This window comes from Phascolarctos cinereus, unplaced genomic scaffold (assembly GCF_003287225.1).
Source record: "Phascolarctos cinereus isolate Bilbo 61053 unplaced genomic scaffold, phaCin_HiC Scaffold_726;HRSCAF=1367, whole genome shotgun sequence".
Lineage (NCBI taxonomy): Eukaryota > Metazoa > Chordata > Mammalia > Diprotodontia > Phascolarctidae > Phascolarctos > Phascolarctos cinereus.
Window position 1 is genome coordinate 214,058,759 of NW_027556098.1, and position 21,251 is coordinate 214,080,009.

General features: G+C 38.4%; 1 protein-coding gene across 11 annotated transcripts in view; it reads left to right on the top strand.

Annotated features, from left to right (window-relative positions):
* Positions 1 to 21,251, top strand: part of WIPF1 (WAS/WASL interacting protein family member 1) — a 158,850-nt gene that overhangs the window by 97,087 nt on the left and 40,512 nt on the right. Inside the window, exons 3-4 of one of the 11 annotated variants that reach the window (XM_078146964.1) lie at positions 2,976 to 3,037; positions 6,315 to 6,487. The exons of 6 other annotated variants lie outside the window; for them this stretch is intronic. The gene's annotated coding sequence lies outside the window, so the exon portion shown is untranslated. Of the gene's footprint in view, positions 1 to 2,975; positions 3,038 to 6,314; positions 6,488 to 18,668; positions 18,754 to 19,331; positions 19,511 to 21,251 lie in introns of those variants that run through there. 4 more of the 11 variants (XM_020991006.2, XM_078146965.1, XM_078146967.1 and 1 more) reach the window with 4 other exon arrangements.

Here is a 21,251-nt window from a genome sequence, read left to right on the forward strand (position 1 = left end):
CTTCTATCCAGATATTCAGGACCTCCATATTGCCTCTGAGCCTCCCACTGAGGTACCCCAGCCAAGCTAGCCACAAAGACAAAGGTCTCCAAAATCACACTCCTCCCCATAAGTATCCAACTTCAAAATCTCCTGGGCATATGTTCTCAGGTGTTAAAAGGAAAGCAGACTGAACTAATCTACACCAAATTGTTAATACATGATGATTCCTAAACCCTCCTAGAGGTGTTTTCAGTTTAAAAAGAAGTGGCTTGTTAATACCAAAATAATAATAATAATTATTATTATTATAATTGTTGGGACTTCACGCCTTGAAATAAATGAAAATGAAAGAAGACTATCAGGTTGAGAGGTGATGTTTTTTAAGGGGGCAGTAACCATGGTGGCATTCTTCCAGAGTCAGCTCCCCCCAGACTGCTCCTCTTTCCCACATCTTCTTCCCTTCCTTTCCACAACGTTCTCTTTCTCCACTTCTTACCCTGTAGTTCTCTCACAAAGCCAGCTGGAGTTACAACAGTGGACCCTGGGCCCACCCTTCTTATTTGAGTTGTTTGTACAAGGCTGTTTGAAGGCAGGACATACACTCTCAGTGGTCTGCATGCTTGCATGGAATTCTCTTAGCTGGCAAGTTAGGCAGATGTTGTGAGCTGCTGTGGCCTGTGGGGATCATTGGTGATTCTTGTGACTCTCCACATCCGGCAGCTGTTCCAGCCGGTACAGGGAGGGGAGACTTTTCTGGGCACATCTCACCATGATTCTTCCTTCCACAGAGGCCACATGTTGGAACGAAGAGCTGGCCTTCGAGTTAACTTTATAAGCAGATTTATTTTACAAACCTATAAATCTACAGGGATTTTAAAAATCAAAGAAGTCTGTATTTTAAATATAACCTCTTGCCTCAAAAACAAGGGATGTGGCTGAGGATCTCATAAAAAGGACCCTAATACCTCTCACCAGAAAGATGTTCCCCGCTATGAAGGTATAAGCCAAGTTGGGCTTTGTTACCACTGTCTACATCACGGGTGAGGAGCCTGTGGCCTTCTAAATCCTTAAGTGTGGCCTTTTGACTGAATCCAAATTTTACAGAACAAATCAAATTTGGATTCAGTCAAAAGACTACATTTAAGGATTTAGAAGGCTACATGTGGCCATTTGTTCTGTAAATTTTGGATTCAGTCAAAAGGCCACACTTAAGGATTTAAAAAGGCCACAGGTGGCCTTAAGGCTGCAAGTTCCCCACCCCTGGTCTATACGCTAATATTCAGTGCGACTAAAGTCCAAAGGCAACATTAAAAAGAAGTTTTCCTGTATTTGCCAGATGGTTATGATAAGAAGCATGTAATAAAAATCCTTCTCTGAGCATAGGTCACCTGAAGCACTCATAACGAGCTACTTAATAATTAACCAGAAGTGCAGTATTGAATTAGTGTCCTCTTGCTCTTTCCTAAGGACTCAAAGAGCAGACAGCCTGGCATAATGGACAGAATCACCGAAGTGGAGTTGAGAGATGACCTGGGGTCAAATTATAGCTTGGCCACTGATTCTCTGAGTCACCTTGGGGAAATTATTTAATTTTGATGGGCCTTGGTTTCCTTACATATAAAATGAGGAAAGCTAGACAGATGATCTCTAAGATCACAAATCGCAAAGTTAGAGAAAACCTGAGAGACCGGCTGGTACCCAACTAAGAACTCCATTTATAATGTGCCCAATGAGTAGACATCCGGGGGTAGCTGAAGACTTTCAGAAATGGGGAATTCATAAGCCACCTAGCCAGTCCAGCCCACTTTTTGGCCAAACTTAATTGTTAGGTAATCTTTCCTGGCATCAAGCCTAAATCTCCATCTCTGCAACTGTTCCTAATTTTACTCTCTGAAGACAGGAAAAATAAGGCTAACTATTCTTTGACGTACTTGAAGATTATTCTCATGGCCCCTTCTGGATAGCAGACACTGCCTATGATAAAGTTTTCTGAGCTATTCTCCAATATTCAGATTTTTGATTTAGTAGACCATCAGTCTTTCTAGTTGGGCATCTGGTCTCTATCGGTAGTGTGGATTGGACTTCTCCATAATCACTAAAACAGAAAAAAAAAAAATAAGAAAATAAGGAACAGCAAGGAGGGTAGAATGAAGGAGGATGAATAGGCCAAAAGAAACTGAAGGGAAGTGCCGTAAATTTTTGTCTCCTGGCACCTATAGGGTAGAAGGAAAGAATGAATCTCCTCCAAACCAAAAGATAAACAATGAGACTGACAAGTAATAGGGATAAACAGTTCTGCCCAAAGAAATGGCTCTTTCACTTCTGTGAGAAGCTGATTTTGAGGGAGACAAGAAGGGGGCTTTCCCATTATCTTGGACAACTTAGTTTGCTAGAAATCTCTTAGGAAATCCCCTCTATTCCTTGGCAAGGTTTTTGGGTTTTGGGGGGGGGGGTTTGTTGTTAATTATGTTGTTTTTTCATAGGTCACAAGATCATATATATTTGGAGCTTCTAGGGACCTGAGAGGTCAGCCAGTTCCACCCCCTCATTTTATAAATGGGGAAGCTAAACCCACATATGTTCAATGACTTGTACAAGATCGCGTAACTAGTAAATAACAGAGTCAGGATTCTAATTCTGGTTGGTCCTCTCACTCCAGACCCCCATTCTTTCCTTCATACCACACTTTATGAACCACTTGCTTGGTGTATGTGACAGTGCAGGAAAATTTGTTTAATCAGCTTGGGCAAAGATCATACTTTTAAAAAGCATTAAATATTGTTAAACGGGTCTCTCTGCCCTCATACTCCTAGGAAAGAAGGCTAATGGGTAGGCAGAACTCAAAGCCTTCTTTGGTTTCAATAAACTTGTAAAATTTTGGATCTTAATCTTACTTGGAAATCCTAAGGGCACTTTTCTTTCCCAAACTGGACTTTTTCTCACCTTCTCCTTTCTCTCAGCTAATCATTCCATCATTCACCGTGGTCTTTCAGAATCTGTGCCATATTCCCAAGATTTCCAAATGGCCCTGTTTGGAAAGCAGACTGTATTTTAAGTGAGTATTAAATATGTTTCTGCACTGTCTTTTCTTCAAGACCTCCTAATTCAGTGTATGTCAGAAGGAGTAGCAAGATCAATCCTGATTCTGTATAAAGGGGCAAACCTAGTAGTTTGCTGCTTTTTCCCCAGAGTGTGGAATCTAGAGCCAAGGCCATACCAAGCAAGTGTGTAGCAACGTGGCCACAGACCTGGGATAAATGAAGCCCAGACTGAGACTTGGAGCTGAAATTTTATAAAAATATGCTCATATGCTCTCAATTGCTTAGTTGAATGTCATTCAAAATGTACTTCAGTGGGGAATGAAATATTAAGGATAAAAGGACCTTGACAAGGAGGTAGGTTTTGTATAAGTTATTTGTTATTGTTCCATCAGGTCCAACTCTTTGTGACCTCATTTGAGGTTTTCTTGGAAAGGATACTGGAATGGTTTGCCATTTCCTTTTTCAGCTTATTTTACAGATGAGGAAACTGAAACAAATAAGGTTAAGTGATTTGTCCAAGGTCACACAGCTACTAAGTGTGTCAGGCTGGATTTGAACTCAGGTCTTCCTGACTTCGGGCTTGGCACTCTGTCCACTGTGCCACCGCCACCATACAAGATATTAGTTTGGGAATGTAGCTCTCTCTTGTGCTCAAGAAAACCTTGGCATGGCCCAGCCTAGAGAGATGACAACAGGCAGTCTCCTGAGACCACTACTTATCAGGTGTATTCTGACCCAGGTATACCCAAAGGAATAGAGAAACGCCTAGATAGAACGAGAGTGCTTCGTCTCTTTTGGTAGCACAGATCCCTTTGGCAGTCTGGTGAATCTTTTGGTATCTCTTCTCACGATGTCAGTAGGTGCCAAAAACAAAATACATAGAATTTACGAAGAAAACCAATTACATTGAAATACAGCTATTTAAATATATGTATTTTTGACGTTAATGGACTCCAACTTAAGAATTTGTGGCTTTGAAGCTCTTTCCTAAGCACACCTGATGCTGACCTTATGACCTTTATCATTATGGTCCTCACCACTGAGATCTGGCCAGTCTGCAGCACCAGCTGATGCACAAGGCTTAGTCTTTTTTTTTTTCATTTATTTTATTTTCAGTTCCAAATTCTCTCCTTTTCTATTACCCTCCCCCATCCATCGAGAAGCAAGAAATAAAATATTAAGTATATTACAGCAATATATCATAAAGATCATATACTGCAACCAGGCTAGATTTATACCAGGAATGCAGGGCTGGTTCAATATTAGGAAAACTATAAGCAGTGATCATATTAACAACAAAAGCAGCAAAAATTATATGACTATTTCAAGAGATTCAGGAAAAGCTTTCAACAAAATACAACATGTATTCCTGTTATTTGTGTTCTAAAAACACAAATAAAGAATGAAAAGAACATATGTTTTGATCTACACTTTTGAGTCCATCACTTCTGTCTGAATGTCGATAGCATGTTTCGTCACGAGTCCTTTGGGACTGTGGTCGGTCATTGTGTTGATCAGAGTTGTCTTTCTGAATTGATGGTCTTACAATATGGTTTTTGTTACAGAAATTGTTCTCCTGGTTCTGCTCACTTCATTCTGCATCAATTCAAACAAGTTTTCCTAAGTTTTTTCTGAAAGCATCCTTTTCATCATTTCTTACAGCACAATAATATTCTATCACATTCATATACCGTAACTTGTTCAACCATTCTCCAACTGATGGGCATCCCCTTAGTTTCTAGTTCTTTGCTGATGCAAAAAGAGCTGCTATAAATTTTTTGTATATATGGGCTCTTTTTCTCTTTCTTTGATCTCTTTGAGGCATAGGCCTAGATATGTTATTACTACTCAAAGAATTTGTTGTTAAGTTTAATAACTTTTGGGGCATAATTCCAAATTGTTTTCCAGAATAACTGGACCACTTCACAGCTCTACCAACAGTGCATTAATGTACTTATTTTCCTGAAGCCCCTAGCATGTCATTTTCCCTTTTCGTTAACTTTGCTGATCTGATAGGTGTGAGGTACCTAAGAGTTGTTTTCACTTCCATTTTTCTAATTATTGTTGATTTGAGCATTTTTTAACATGGCTATTGAAGTTCAGATTTTTTACTCTAAAAAATTGTCCATCCATATCCCTTGACCATTTTATCAGTTGAAGGATGGCTTTTATTCTTATAAATTTGACTCTGTTTTCTATATATCATAGAAACGAGACCGTTATCAGATAAACTTGCTGCAAATATTTTTTCTCCCTTCTAACTTTAGCTGCACTGGTTTTGTTTATGTTTATAAATCTTTAATTGTATGTAAATAAAATTGTCCATTTTACTTCCTGTGAACTTTTCTATCTTTTGTTTGGTCATGAACTTATCCCCTGTCTATAGATCTGACAGGTAATTTCTTCCATGCTACTCTAATTTGCTTAGGATGTTATGTGTATCTTAGTATACTGTGTGAGATATCAGTCTACACCTAGTTTTTGCCAGACTGTTTTGCCAGTTTTCCCAGCCATTTTTGTGAAATAGTGAATTCCAGCTCTCCAGAGCTGGGATCTTTGGGTTTATCAAACATTATGTTACTGTGATGATTTGCTTCTGTATATTGTGTACCTAATCTATTCTACTGACAAATATCTATATTTCTTATCCAATGCCAAAATTTTGACAACTAACAGCTTTATAGTATTGTTTCAGATCAGACACTACAAAGCACCCTTCTGTCTCTTTATTTTCCCCACTGACTCCTTTGACACTTTTTACCTTTTGTTTCTTCAAATAAATTTTGTTATTCTTTTTTCTAGTTCCATAAAGCAGTCCCTTGGGTAGTTTGATTGGTGTGTGCCTTTCCTTGTGTAAAGAGTGTTTTAGGGGCAGCTAGGTGAACATATAATACTCATTAGCTGTGTGACTTTGGGCAAGTTACTTAACCCCAATTACCTCACCAAAAAAAAAAAGAGTGTTTTATAATTATGTTCATAAAGTCCCTATGTCTACCTTGGGAGGTATACTCCAAAGGATTTTATACTGACTGTAGTTGTTTTAAATGGAATTTCTCTACCTCTTACTGCTGGATGTTGTTGGTAACATACAGAAATACAGACATCTATTTGTGTTTATTTTACATATTGCAACTTTGCTGGAGTTGTTAATTGTTTCAATTAGTTTTTTTAGTTGACTTTCTAGAGTTCTCTAAGTAAACTATCTTATCATCTGCAAAAAGTGATAGTTTTGTTTCTTTATTGACTTCTCATTCCCTTTATTTTCTCCTCTTGCCTTATTGCTACATCAAGGTAAAAATACTGCAAGGAGCCAGAAAGAAAAACTTGAAGTACCAAGCCACAGTCAGGATCACACAAGCTGTAGCAGCCACCACTATAACGAAATGTGATATTCCAGAAGGCATAGGATCTAGGCTCACAACCAAGAATAACCTATCCAGAAAAACTGAGTATAATCCTACCAGGTAAAAAAATGGATCTTTAAGGAAGTAAAGGACTTTCAAGAGCTCTTGATGAAAGGACTAGAGTTGAATAGAAAATCTGGCATTCAAACATATGTCTCAAAAGGAACATAAAGATAAATGTGAGTGAGAAATCATAAGAGATTAAACAAGTTTAAAACATTACATTCTTATATGGGGAAATAATATATGTAACCCTTGAGAACTTTATCATCACCAGAGGTCTTAGAAGGAATCTAATGAGAGAGAGGGCCTGGATATGATTCTATTACGTTTGGATGATCTCAAAAGAAGAATGGAAGGGTGAGTAAGAAGAATGCACCGGGAAAGGGGAGAAGTGAGAGAAAGAACAGGGAAGATTTTAACTCGTGTAAAGAGCTCACAAAGAAAAGTTTATATAATGGAGGGGGTAGTGCAGGAAAGCAGGCAACACTTGAACCTCACTCTCAATTCAGATTGGTTAAAGGAAGGGAAAATATCCATATACACACAGTTGGATACAGAAATTCATCTTACCCAACGGGAAGTAGGAAGAAATATTGTTAAGGGGGGGAAGGATGGATAATGGGAACATAAATTAAAGGAAGCAGTGATCATAAGTAAAACAAAATATTGAAGAGGTGACAGGAAAAAGCAGAGAAGGAAAAGTATAAGAGAATTGGATAGAGGTATATACGCAGGTAGCAATCATAACAGTGAATGTAAATAGGATGAATGTACCCATAAAATGGAAGAGTACAGCAGAATAGATTAGAAACTAGAATCCAACAATATGTTGCTTACAAAAAAAAAACCAACCCACCATATTTGAAATAGAAAGATACACATAAAGGTAAATTAAGGGGCTGAAGCAGAATCAATTATACTTAGCTGAAGTAAAAAAAAAAAGCAGAAGTAGCAATTGTGAGCTCAGAGAAAGCAAAAATAGACCTAATTAAAAAAGATAAGCAGGAAAACTGCATTTTGCTAAAAAGTACCACAGACAATGAATTAATACCAATATTGAACATATATGCATCAAATAGCAGGGTCAAATTCTTAGAGGAAAAACTAAATGGGTTATAGAAGAAAATAGACAATACAACTGTCTATTAATAGTGGAGGACCTTAATTTACCCCTCTCAGCCCTAGATAAATCTGACCTCAAAATAAATAAGAAAGAAGTTAAGGAGATGAATAGAATTTTAGTTAGATATGATAGACCATTAAATGGGAAGAGAAAGGAGGATATTTCTTTCTTAACTGTGAATAGCATTTTGACAAAAATTGACCATATATTAGGGCATAAAAATTTCACAAACAAATGTGGAAAAGCAGAAATATTAAACACTTTTCTTTACATAATAAAATACAATTTACATTCAGTAAAGACCTTTGAAACATAAGACTAAAAATTAATTGAAACTAATTAATCCTAAAGAATGAATGGGTCTAAGAACAATCAATAATTTCATTAAAAATAATAACAATGAGATATGGGATATATGCATATATATATGGGATAATATATGATATATGGGATGCAGCCAAAGCAGTACTTGGGAAAAAATTTGGATATATTACTCAAGAGTCTTTATTTTGTGGTTTCTTTCTGGAAGTGACTGGTAGATTCCACTTTACCCTCTGGTTCAGAAATCTGGGCAATTTTCTTGAAATTTCTTTAAATATGATTTTCTTTGTTGTGTGTGTGTGTGTGTGTGTGTGTGTGTGTGCGCGCGCACGTGTTTGTTCAGGGCTTTCAGGTAATCCATTGATTCTTAAATTCTCTCTCCTTGATCTGTTTTCCAGGTCAATATTTTTTTTTCCTTTGAGAAAGTTCATATATTTTTCTGTGGGTTTTTTTTCAGTCTTTTGACTTTGTTTTATTTTGTCTTGATGTAATATTAGCTTCTTGATCTTGATGGAGATATTAGCTTCCATTTGGCCAATTCTAGTTTTCAAGGAGCTATTTTCTTCAGTAAGGTTTTGTACCTTTTTAAATAAGCTACTAATTCTTTTTTAATACCTTTCTTCCATAATTCTCATTTTTTGTCACATTTTTTATCAGGTCTTTCTCTGGAGGTGGATAGCATCTTCCCTCATAGGTCCTTTGTAGTTGATTTGATTAGTCATAATATTCAGAATAACTTAATCATTCACAGTTATTTTCAAACAATATTGCTGTTACTATATACAACATTCTCTTGGTTCTACTCATTTCACTCTTCATTATTTCACACAAGTCTTTCCGTGTTTTTCTAAAATCAACTTGTTCATCATTTCTTACAGCATAGTAGTATTGCATCACAATCATATACCACAATTTGTTTATTCATTCTCCAATTGATGGGCATCCCCTCTTTGCTACCAAAAGAGAGCTACTATAAATATTTTAGAATATGTAAATTCTTTTCCTTTTTCTCTGATTACCTTGGAAAATAGACCTACCAGTGGTATTGCTGGGTCAAAATATAGACAGAGTTTCATAACTCTCTAGGCATAATTCCAGATTGCTCTCCAAAATAGTTGAATCAGTTCACAGTTCCAACAACAGTGTATTAGTGCTCTAATTTTTTCACATCCCCTCCAACATTTGTCATTTTACTTTTCTGTCATTTTAGCCAATCTGAGAGGTGTGAGGTGTTTCAAAGTTGTTTTAATTTGCATTTCTCTATCAATAATGATTTAGAGCATTTTTTATAGTGTGATGAATGACAAGTCCAAGAGACAGAGTTTCTTGGTAATTAGTAATCAATTTATCAATTAGGCTAGCTAATAATCAATAAATTGATGGTCAGTGGTTTCTCTTGGTAACTAAAGACAAAACCATGGAGACACTGAATGCTTTGAAAAAGGAGTTGCCCCTAACAGGAGAAATCAACCCTAATTGGTGAATATTTAATGAGGAAGTAGGCTAAAAAGTCTTCTCTTCCTGCTGAGAACATGGCTTGATCATAAAACTCAGGGTAATCCATCCCACCCAGGCTATTCTGATTGGTTTTCTCCTTCTTAGGGTAACCCTAAACTCCAGTGGAGGAGCCTAAGGATTTGGGCCTATTCCCTCAGGGCAAGAATTCACCTAGATTAGATTAGAAGTAAAGTGTCCTAATTGGGTGGGGTCCTGCCAAAATCAAGGTGCAAATTCCCAGAGAATTAGGACCGTCTCCTCTATCAGCCATGCCCTTTAGAGACTGACTGGCTGACTGACCTGTAGGGGCTGGTCCCTGAATGAGGAAATTAAAAACCTGAATCCTAATTAATAATTGGTTATTAATGTAATAGAAAAAAAATAATTTCTGTCAATATGACTATATATAGTTTTGATTTCTTCATCAAAAAACTGCCTGTTCATGTCCTTTGACTACTTACCAACTGGGCAATAACTCATATTTTTACAACTTGGACAAAGTTCCCTATATATTTGAGATATGAGGCCTTTATCTGAGAAACTGTCCATAAATTTCCCCCCCAATTTTCTTCTTTCCTTGTAATCTTAGCTATATTGGTTTTATTTGTATGAAAACTTTTTAATTTAATGTAATCAAAATTATCCATTTTACATTTTACGATGCTCTCAGTCTCTTGTTTATTCATAAATTCTCCTATCCATAAGTCTGATAGGTAGTATGTTGTATGTTCTTCTGATTTACTTATGATATCTCCCTTTATATTTAGGTCATGTAACCATTTTGATCTTATCTTGGTAAATGGTGAAGATATTGGTCTATTTTCAATTTCTGCCAGATTGCTTTCCATTTTTCCCAGAACATTTTTACCAAACAGTGAATTCTTATCTCACAAGCTTAAATCTTTACATTTGTCAAACATGAGATTACTATGATCATCTAATGTGTATTGTATGTCTACTCTGTTAGACTAATCCACCTTTCTATTTCTTAGCCAGTAGCAGATAGTTTTGATAATTACCACCTTATAATAAATACAATTTAAGATCTGGTCCTGCTAAACCTCCTTCCTTTACATTTTTTTCATTAATTCCTTTGACATTCTTGACCTTTTGTTCTTCCAAATAAATTCGGTTATTATTTTTTCTAGGTCAATAAAATTTTTTTTGTAATTTAATTGGGATGGCATTGAATAAGTGGATTTGTTCAGGTCATTTGGTTTTTAGCTCCTTTAAGTCTTTTAGGAATTCTTATTGGGGTTGTGTCTGATCTACTTCTTTCTTTGAGGCTTCATTTGTAGATGTTTTCCAGTAGTTGTCTTTTTCTGTGTTTGAGTCTTGAGCTTCCCTGTCACCATTGTAGCCCTTTATGGTTGGGTTCTTTTTTTTTTTCATTCTTCCAGCTTACTTCTTGACTTTGATTTTATGTTAGTATTGGGTTCTGCTCATGTCTTGGAGGATGGGGTAGATGTCTAGCCTGAGCTTCTGTCCTTTTGTGTCCTTCCACTGCTTTCACAGTTTAATCTGGAGGCCGGAACATTTTCAGTGCTTACAAAGTTATGTGATCTGGGGAGAGGTCTGTTCACTGCCCTCTGGTCTTGATTCTGCAAGTTGGGTCTGTTGGTTTGTGTATAGTTGAGTTTCAGAAGCTGCTGTTGGACTCAGTCACTGTTAAACCACTAGCAAATTCTGCAGGTTGAGAGAAACTGAACTGCTAGCTCCTCTTTAGTCTTGGTCTCTTGCCCCGGTAGTTCATGCAGGCTAATGTGCTGGGCTAATAGTTCCTGCTTTGCTTCTGTGCTCAGCACTCAGCTAGGGACCTGCTTGCTTACAACTGCTCCTCTCTTCCCTGGATCCATGCCCCAGAACTGGGTAATGGGCAACAGAGCTACCAGATTGCACGCATTCTTACTCCCAGAACTAGTTCAGGGGTCCTCTGGGTTTTCTTTCTGCCCTGGTGCTTCCTGCACTGATGCTCTGTCTTAGCTCCCTTTCAGTGCCTGGAAACTAGAATGCACCCCATCCTGGCCAGCTCCCATCCCCAATCTCCACAGACCTCTCTGTCTGTCTCCCTAAGCTGCCTTGGACTGGAAAAATGACTCACTGTGACTTTTTCTTGGCTTTCTTAATCAGAAATATGTCTGGTGGGAGGTATGCTGGGTGAGCTAGGCCAAAACGCTTCTTCTTACTGCACCATTGTTTGTTCAGTTTCCCAGAATGCTTCTCCAGGAGTCTGTGGTTTTCAACTGTGACCCTCCACCACTCCATTTTCCTGAGAAAAGCGAGCCCAGAATAATTCTCTGATCATTTCCAAACTATTCCTTTCTTTTTTGTTTCTGTAAATTGGGAAGGAGGTATCAGTCTTGTGACGTTTGACCACCAGGGTCTTTCAACTTCTGATGCAGGCATACCTGAGAGAAGAGGTGTTGTCATGGGTCCAGCAATTGCTGACCTTGTGACATAGATTCATCCCCACCAAACCCTTCTGTATCTAAGATTTTGGGTGGCTTGAAACATAGTACCATAGTAACACAAAGACCTTCCCAGGGTCATATCTAATACAGGAAAATATAAAAACACACTGGAAAAAAAAAACTACCCAGGAAAAACACTCTCTTCCATTCTCCCCACCCAAAAATCCCACACAACTCTACCTGATGTGCTTTCTCTCTATTCCTCCCCTTCCTCCAAAAAGAAGTATCTCCTATACAGCCTAGAGCACCGCTCGTTGGGCAACTCATTCCACTTCTGTCTGCCACTGTAAAATGAGGATCATAATAGCACCTACTTTTCAGGATTGTTGGCAGGTCAAATGAGATAATATCTATAAAGCATTTAGCACTATGTACCTGGCATATAATAGATGCTTAATAAATGCTTGTCTTCTTCTTCTTCTTCTTCCCAACCCCTTGTCTTTCCTATCTGCAGATGGCCACGGTAAGAGAGGAGGGGGCTAAGGGGCAGCTAGGTGACGCACTGGCCCTGAAGTCAAAAGGACCTGAGTTCAAATCTAGCCTCAGACCAAACACTTGACACTTACTACCTGTGCGACCCTGGGCAAGTCACTTAACCTCAATTGCCTTTTAAAAAAAGACAGAGAGGAAGGGGCTGGTACAATCATTAACTCTGTTACCCATAGCTGCCGCCCTCTTGCCCCTACCAGTTCAGCTGCCCTTGCCACTATAGTATAGTAGTAGAAGACGTGTTGCTGCAATTTATATGTAACTTGTAAATATACAGGGCACTTCTGGGCTCTAGATGTTTTCTATCTTGTTGCATAATTGGGTTCATATTGATTGGTGTGGATAGTTGGGAGAGAAATATGAATATAAGATCAATTTTTACAATCCTAAACTGAAATTTTCAGATTTGTCTCAGTGTTCAAATCCTGTCACCTTTGATCTTTTGATTTCTTTTATCTTTCCATATGTCCTTTCACCCTGCCATTCCAATTTTCCTGTTGTTTGGTCATTTTTGGTCGTGTCTGACTCTTCCTGACCCCACTTGAGGTTTTCTTGGTAAAGATACTGGAGTTTTTTGCCATTTCCTTCTCCAGCTCATTTTACAGATTAGGAACTGAGGCAAATGGGGTTAAATGACATGTCCAGCATCACACAGCTAGTAAGTGTCTGAGGCAGGATTTGAACTCATGAAGGTGAGTCTTCCTGATTCCAAGCCCAATATTCTATCCACTCTGCCACCTAGCTGTCCATAAAAAAACAGGGCCAAAATCAAGTAGGGAAGTGAAATTAAAGACACAGCCGTAATATCCCCTGGACTAAAACAATTGTTTGGTCCCTTTAATCTCTTGATAATCTAACATTGACCTATCTCACACAAAGTGATGTCACCTTAGTTAGTTCTTTTAGCAACTGTTGAGTTCTTCGGTAATCACATTTGCATTACCTTAAAGAGCTCTTGGCATGAAGGCAAGGAAGGATTTGGGAAGAAGAGAACAAGAATTTGCAAGCATCCACTACATGCCAGGTACGTAATGCTAAATGCTTTGTAGATAATGTCTCACTTAACCTCACAGCAATCCTGGAAAGTAAGTGCTATTATGATCCTCATTTTACAGTGCAGGAAACTGAAGCAGACAGAAGTAAAATGAGTTGCTCAAGGTCACACTGGTTAGGAAGTATCTTATGCGAGACTTGAACTCAGGTCTTCCTGACTCCAGGCCTGTTTGCTGCCTTCACCTCCCCAAAGCTGCCTTTTGGGTATGAATGACCAAGATGACACAAGAGAATGTTTGGAGTGGCATTTATTGCTAGCCTAACTAATGGCAAAGGACACAACCTTGATTCTAAGTAGGCTGCTGGAAGCCAAGAATGGATAAATCAGGAGTGTGAATGAGAGGCCACGACACGTAGAAGGGAAGAAGGAAGGAGTGGGGAGGAGCAGAAAGAGTTTATTCCCCCTTTTTTTTTGGCCATCTGATTTTAGGATTATCTTCCTTAAACTGAACTTGCTTTTCATAGTTTATTGTCTCCCTTCCTCTGTTTCTGAACCCATGGGTTTTTTGGGGTTTTTTGTTTGTCTGTTCATTTAAAGCTTAAGGATGTTTTGGTACATTCCTTGTACTTCCCACTCTTTCTCCCACCTTCATCAGTGCCTTTCTATAAAAAAGCTCAGGTCTACATTTTCCAGATTGCAACTTTTCTGGATACACATTAGCCTATCTACAATGCAATTATACTAATTCTACTGGCTCCCTACAGTGCAATTATATTAATTCCTTTGTTGCCGTACCAACATAAGGTTCCCAGTCCACATTGGTACAGAAGATTTCTACACTAGCTTTTACCTCTTGGTTCTAAAACTTGAAATGTCCCTCACTGACAATAAACTCCCATCCTTCAACATCTATCGAGAGAGAGGGCCTTCTTACTAATCTGACCCTTCACAGAAACATAGATATATCAATCAATTTATTAAATACATACTAAGTGCCAGGTTCTGCACCAAGTGTTGGGCCTGGAGGGGACCTCAGAGGCCCACTAGTCCAACCCCCTTGTTTTACAAATAAGGAAACTGAGGCCCAGGGAAATTAAATTATTTGCCCAGAAATGACTCCCAAACCTCCATTATTTGGCCAATCTATCAGTTTCCTTCTGACTTTACTTGTCTCTCTACATGGCCTGGACCATTTCAAAAATGCTGTTGAAAGCACCCTTGATCTCCAGACATATGAGAATGGCAAATCTCCAACCCTAGAAAACCTCTACCATTCATATTCTCCCCTTCCCTCCCAACAAGCTGTTACTGGAGAAAGTTACAAGTTTATGCTTATATGATCCAGTATATATTCCTGCTGGTCTCTTACTGCTACTCAGAATTCCTTTTATTTATCTCCTTTTGATTCTATAGAATGCCACAAAACATCTGTTGTCAACCTTTTCTAGAAGCTGCTAGGTGGCACAGTGGATAGAAGGCTGGCCTTAGAATCAGAAAGACCTAAGTTTGAATCCTACCTCAGACTAGCTGTGTGATCCTGGGCAAGTCATTTATCTTTAATTTAATTCATTAATTTATTTCTGCCTCCATTTCCTCATCTGTAAAACAAGGTAATAATAATAACACCTTCCCTTCAGGGTTGTTGTGAGGATCAAATAATACAGCATATGTAAAGGGTTTGCAGAGTGTAAAGGGCTGTGTAAATGTTAATTGTTTCCTCCTTTAATCAGATCTCCCTCTTCCACATATTCAAAAGTTCACTTTATTTCTTATTTGATAGAGATGATCCCAGGCCATCATTGTAAACCTTCTCAACTACCCTCCTCCACACCTCAACATTTCTTCTTCCCCTGTCACCTTTTCCATTCTAAGGCCAACCCTGACAACTTGCTGATCCCACCACCTCAGAACATCCATCATTCATACCAAGAGATAGGCATCTCTTCATAATTCATTCTCTACTTCCCCGCTAGTCCTTTCCCCTCTGCCTCCAGACTGTAATGTGTTCGCATCTCCCTTATCATATGGGGGAGGAAAGCTTCCTCTATTCCTGATACTGTCCCTGCTCCCACTTTCCTTTCATTGCTGAACTTTTCAGAAGAGTAGTTTACACTCACTAGTCCCAGCCCCTCATGCCTTAACTCCTTGCACTCTGACTCTCACCCTCACAACTCTCACTGCAATTACTCTCTTGATGACCTCTAATTCATTTCAGCAAGCATTTATCATATACTTGCTCTATGTAAAGTGATGTGATAGGCATTGGTTACAAAAATGAAAGATCCCCTGCCCTCAAGGACCTTACATTCTATTTGGTAGCAGGAGAGTGTACAGGCACTTTACAAATATGATCTCATTTGATCTTCACAACCCTGGGAAGTAGTTGCTCTTATTTCTCCATTTTACAAATGTGGAAACTGAGGCAGAGAGGTTCAGTGACTTGCCCAGGGTCATATGACTAAGAATTATCTTGAGGCTAGCTTTGAATGTAAGTCTTCCCCTCTCCAGGTTTTGAGTGACCTATCCACTGAACCATCTAGCTAGTTAAGCATAATAACCCTGTAATGAAATGAACAAGGAAGTGATCAGAAAAAGGGGGGGGGTCCTAGGAAAACTTGTGAAGGGAGAAAACAGTAACTTAGGGGATCAAGGAAGGATTCATGGAGGAAGTGGGGTTTGAGCTGTGAGCCTTGAAGGAATATAAGGATATCAAAAGGCAGGAGATGCAGAGAAAGTATATTTTAGGTATAGCTTCTGGCCTGTAAAAATGCACAGAGATAGAAGATGAAATTTTAAGCCTCAGTAATGACCAGAAGTTCAATTTGGCTTGAATATAGAGGATCTAAAAGAAAATAAAATGAAATGAGACTGGAAAGATAGTTGGAACCAGAAGTTGGAAAGCCTTAAATGCCAGGCTAAGGAATTTGTAATTTTATCCTAGAGGCCATAAAGAGATTTTAGCCAGGGTAGACCTGTGCCCTTAGGAAGATTATTTTGGCATCTGTGTGAAAAATGATTTGGAAAAGTGAATGTAGGAAGTAGGAACACTAATTAGAAGGCTGAAATATGGTGGTGGATGGCTACAAGAGATGTGCAGAGGTCAAGTTGAGGGAAAATTTCATGAAAGGGAGTGAGATTTTAGGCTATTTTTTAAAAAGGTGGATTATATTAGCACCTTTGTCTTCCTACTGATTTGGGGCTAAATCTGAATTGCAGGATCTCTGAGAGGTGGGTATCTGGCCTGTGCATATTTCCCCCATAACCTCTCTTCCTCCTTTTATATTTTTCCTTCCTTCCTCTCTGTCTCCTCTTTTAATTTTTCTTTTCCTTTTTGCCTCTTAGTGGCACCTAGTGGTATTCTCTGGCATTGCTTAGCCTCACTGGTGGACCAAGATTTCTGCTCTATGGCATCTTCCCTCTGGAAAACTATAAAGCTCTTTACCAGACATCTTTCATTCCCTTTGGCAAGTTTACATTTTTCATGATTGCAAGTGCTTATTAAGAGCTTTATATTATGGTAAAGTTTATGGGATATACTGTATGTTCTTAATACTAAAAGGACAAGGTGTATCAATTACCTCAAATGATGCCAGAATTTGTTTTATTATATTAAAAATATTTTGTATAATAATACTATGATTTCATCTATCTGGCAAATGCACTTTAAATACAAATAACTACAAGCAGATATTATCATTTTAATTTGAAATAACATTTTTCATCCAACTATCTCCATTATGTGCAAATATGCTGCTGCCACAATTCATGTAATTTAGTCCTTCGAGGTATTCTCAAATTCCAGTTCTTATGTCACTCCCTGTAGCACCAGGAATGGTACTTTATGCATGACAGACACTTGATAGATGTTAATGGATGCTGTCAACATTTTTTAAAACTAAATCTATGATTTCATTAGTGTAAAGAGCTCTCATTAAGGAACTATTCTCAACCAATAATGACTGGCATCTTCTCCATAATTTGTAATACTTGAGAGTTGCCTGAGCCACTGAGAAGTTAAGTGATTTACCCACAGTCATGTCGCCATGCTAGTATATATCCGAGGCAGAATCCGGGTCTTGACTCTGAAGCCAACTCCTCATCCACTATGCCAGGACGCCTCTTGCTGATGGTATTACAAGATTTTAATAAAGCTTCAAATGGAGCCCAAATTCCAGTCCAACTGTTCTCCTATTTCCCACCTGCCCTAGCCTTTCCATGTTTCTGATCTTTTGTTTGGATTTCTCTTAATTAATGGGAACAGTTAAAAATAAATGTTAGTAGGAGATCTACCTTTTTGTATATTCCAGGTATTTAAGTTCATGGATACTAGTTTAAGAATTTGTGATATATTTGAATTCTGAGGGAAGGAGGGTAGTATGGAGGTAGAGGAAGATGGAGTTAAGATATATGTGACATATCAAAGGGAATTTGGCAACACCATCCATTTAGAACTTCAGAATAAAGCAGTAAACTTAAAGAGAAATTTTAATTGTATTACCCAGATCATAGGCTCATGGATTTAGAACTAGAACTTAGAGATCACCTAGTCCAGCCTCTTACATTTATTTTTTGGAGGCAATCAGGGTTAAGTGGCTTGTCCAGGGTCACACAGCTAGTTGAACTCAGGTCTTCCTGACTCCAGGGCCACTGCTCTATCCACTTCACTACCTAGTTGCCCCAGCCTCTTTCACTTTATAAATGAGGATGCCAGGATTCCAGAGGAGTTAAGTGATGTTTGTTGACTATTTAACAGTGGTATTAGGGCAATTTACCCTAGCTTATCTGCTTCTGGGTTTTACTCCATTAGGGAACTAGACCTTCTTCCTCATGAGTGATTTTGTTTTCACAAAGCCAAAGGACATTTGTAGTAAATTTGAACTATAAATCCCACAGATGAGTAAGAGGAAAATTACACCAGCATGTTAAGATTGTTTTACCCTTGCTCCTAAATTGTGTTTTTATTTTCTACTCTGATTCTACTTTCTAGTCCCTAAATAGTGAGAGAAAGAGACATAGCTCTTCACCATTCATTCTCTTCATTTCTGCACTTTTTCTCAAACACCTCTAAGTACTTGGATTGTTGGTTTAGACACTAGCCCTATAGCAGGACCAAATAAAGTCTTTTAGATTGACAATGAAAACAAAATTTACTTTGCTTTCTTACTGTGGCTTTGCAGCTGACTATCTTTGTATCTGATTATACCTGAAATCACATGCATACATGCAAATGGACATATTTTGGCACAAAATTTACAATTCAAAATACCTTGCCTTCCCCTCTACTCATTGCCTACCTAAGGTTTTTGTTTGTTTGTTTGTTTTTAATCGCCTACCTTCCTTACCCCCTACTCCCTTGGAAGACACCGGAATGCATTGAAAAAAATCTCTGAATTTGGAGTCAGGGGAGCTGGGTTTGAATTCTGCCTCTGTAAGTTACTGCCTCTGTGTCCTCTGACCTTTAAGTTTCCTTATGTGTTAAATGAGTAGATTGTACTAGATGATGTCTAAATTTCTTCCTAGCTCTAAATTGGTCATTCCTAAATGTAGCTCTCTAAGCCTAGCATGTTTAGGTGTAAGTTGGGGGTTTTTTTGTTTGTTTGTTTGGGTTTTGCATCCCCTCATAAGACCAAGGGACACTTTAATTATTCATGAAATTGAATATTTTATTCCTTAGCAACTGTTTAGTTACTAAAGTGAATAGTCACACTGAGAGAAACATTTTCAAACAGACTTCCCTGAAAGGAATCTCAAGAGCTGTGATGGTTATTTCTCAATACTTACTGAAGAAGTTGAGGCCATTCACAGCACAGAGGTTCATTTGGGTCATTGTACCAGGGGGATGTAAAGGCTGTAGGGAGGAGAAATATTTTTACTTGTTTTTTTCTTTTTTCTTAAGACAAACCAATTCAGTGACATTTTCAGCACAGTAGCTTGTAGTAAAGGAGGAAGGAACAAACAGCAAATTAATCAGACAGGAAGCATATAACCACAGAAGGATGTCTGTCTCTGAGTCAGTGTGTAACACTCGACCAGAAGTCCAGAACTAGTCTAAAATGGCCGGTTTGACTGCACCATGTTGGTCCTAGAAGATGATTCAGTTTTCAGGGATGATTCTTGTACTTAGGTCTCCTATGCCCTCTCTGCCTGTGCCCCTGATGGTACATGTTCCACAGTGTCATTTGACGGTAAGAGAAACTGCATTTTGCTAAACTTATTTCCTTTACAAGAGCCTGGGGAGGACAAAATGGCTTTTAGTGGGGCATCTGCTATGTCAAAATGGAAAGGCTTGGTTTGTGAGGAAAAGATCTTTTCTTGCCATGGTTCCATGTAGATTTCACAGCATGGTAGTATTCACTAACCATCACCAGGGGTGACATTAAGGGATTAGGAACTGCAACTCTGAACTGTCAATGAGAAAAAAAAACCTTACTAGCATTTCTTTTCCTTTTCATTAGAGAAGTCTTAACCTTTTTACAATACATCTATATTATGATATTGATATTTCTTTCTGTTCTCATGTTTGTCTATATACGGTATAGTGTGGCCAAATGTTTATTACTGAGCAATAGGTTTAGCAAGGACCCATGTTATACTTCCAGTAAAGAAAGGAATTTTAAGCCTCAAACAAATGAACAAACATTAGTGTGATGTGTGTTGCTATGCAACTATAATACTAGTGTTTCTTTTAGTTACAAGGCAAAGGATCTTTATTTTTTTTTTTTTAGGCAATTGGGGTTAAGTGACTTGCCCGGGGTCACACAGCTAGTAAGTGTCAAGTGTTTGGTCTGAGGCCGGATTTGAACTCGGGTCTTCCTGACTTCAGGGCCGGTGCTCTGTCCACTGTGTCACCTAGCTGCCCCAGAAAGGATCTTTATTTTATTTTAAAATTAATTTTATTTTAAAATCATTTTCATAAAAGGTTTTTGGGAGAGGAGGATATTATATTTGAGATTTCATAAAATATCTATCCAGCATAAAATTTTCTTTCTAACTTTAGTATTTTGGAAATCATTCTCAGATTATTAACAAACATTTACTAAACACTTGAAATGCCAGCTTTTAGAATGTATTTCCAGTCCAATGTAGCAAGCATTTATTAAGTAACTATTACATTCAAGGAACTATGCTAGGGAAAGAAAGAAGGAAGGAAGGAAGAGAGACAGAGGGAGAGAAAGAAAGCAAGCTGACAACTACTGCATAGTTCTTGTCCTCAAGGAGATTACATTCTGCTGAAGGGATACAACATATAAACAAGTAGACATGTGTATGATGTTTTGAGTAGGAATGAAAGCATACTAACGAATAATGTAATAAAGAACGGATTCCATCAGGAGGTGGTATATGATCTGATCCTTGAAGGAAGCTAGAAATTCTAAGAGTCAGTGATGAAGAGGGAGAGGGAGTACATTCCAAGGATGAGGGATAGGCACAGAAATGGTTTTTGAAATGCTGAGCTCAGAGAACAGCAAGTAGTTCAGTTTTGTTGGAACATAGAATGTAAGAAGGGGAGTAATGAGCAATGAGCCTGGAAAGGCAGGCTGAAGCCATATTGTGAGGAGGGTGCACTTTATTTGAGGAACCACTGAAGGTCCTTTGGCAGGGAGGTGACGAGGTTAGACTTACACTTCAAAATGTCATTTTGGCAGCAATGAAAAGGATAAACTGGAGAAGAGACTGAAAGCAGAGGAACTCAGTAGGAGGATGATGAAGGTGAGAGGTAATAAAGGCTTCAACTTCACAAGGCTTCCTGTGACTGGAAAAAAGAAGGTAGATATGAGGAACGTTGTGAGGCAGAATTGGCATTGGCAATGGATTGGATGTGGAAGGTGGGGAAGCATTGAGGATGACTCCAGGGTAGGGATCCTGGGTGATGGTGCCTCTCTACAGAAACAAAAACCTTTGGAGAAAGGATAGATTTGGGAGATG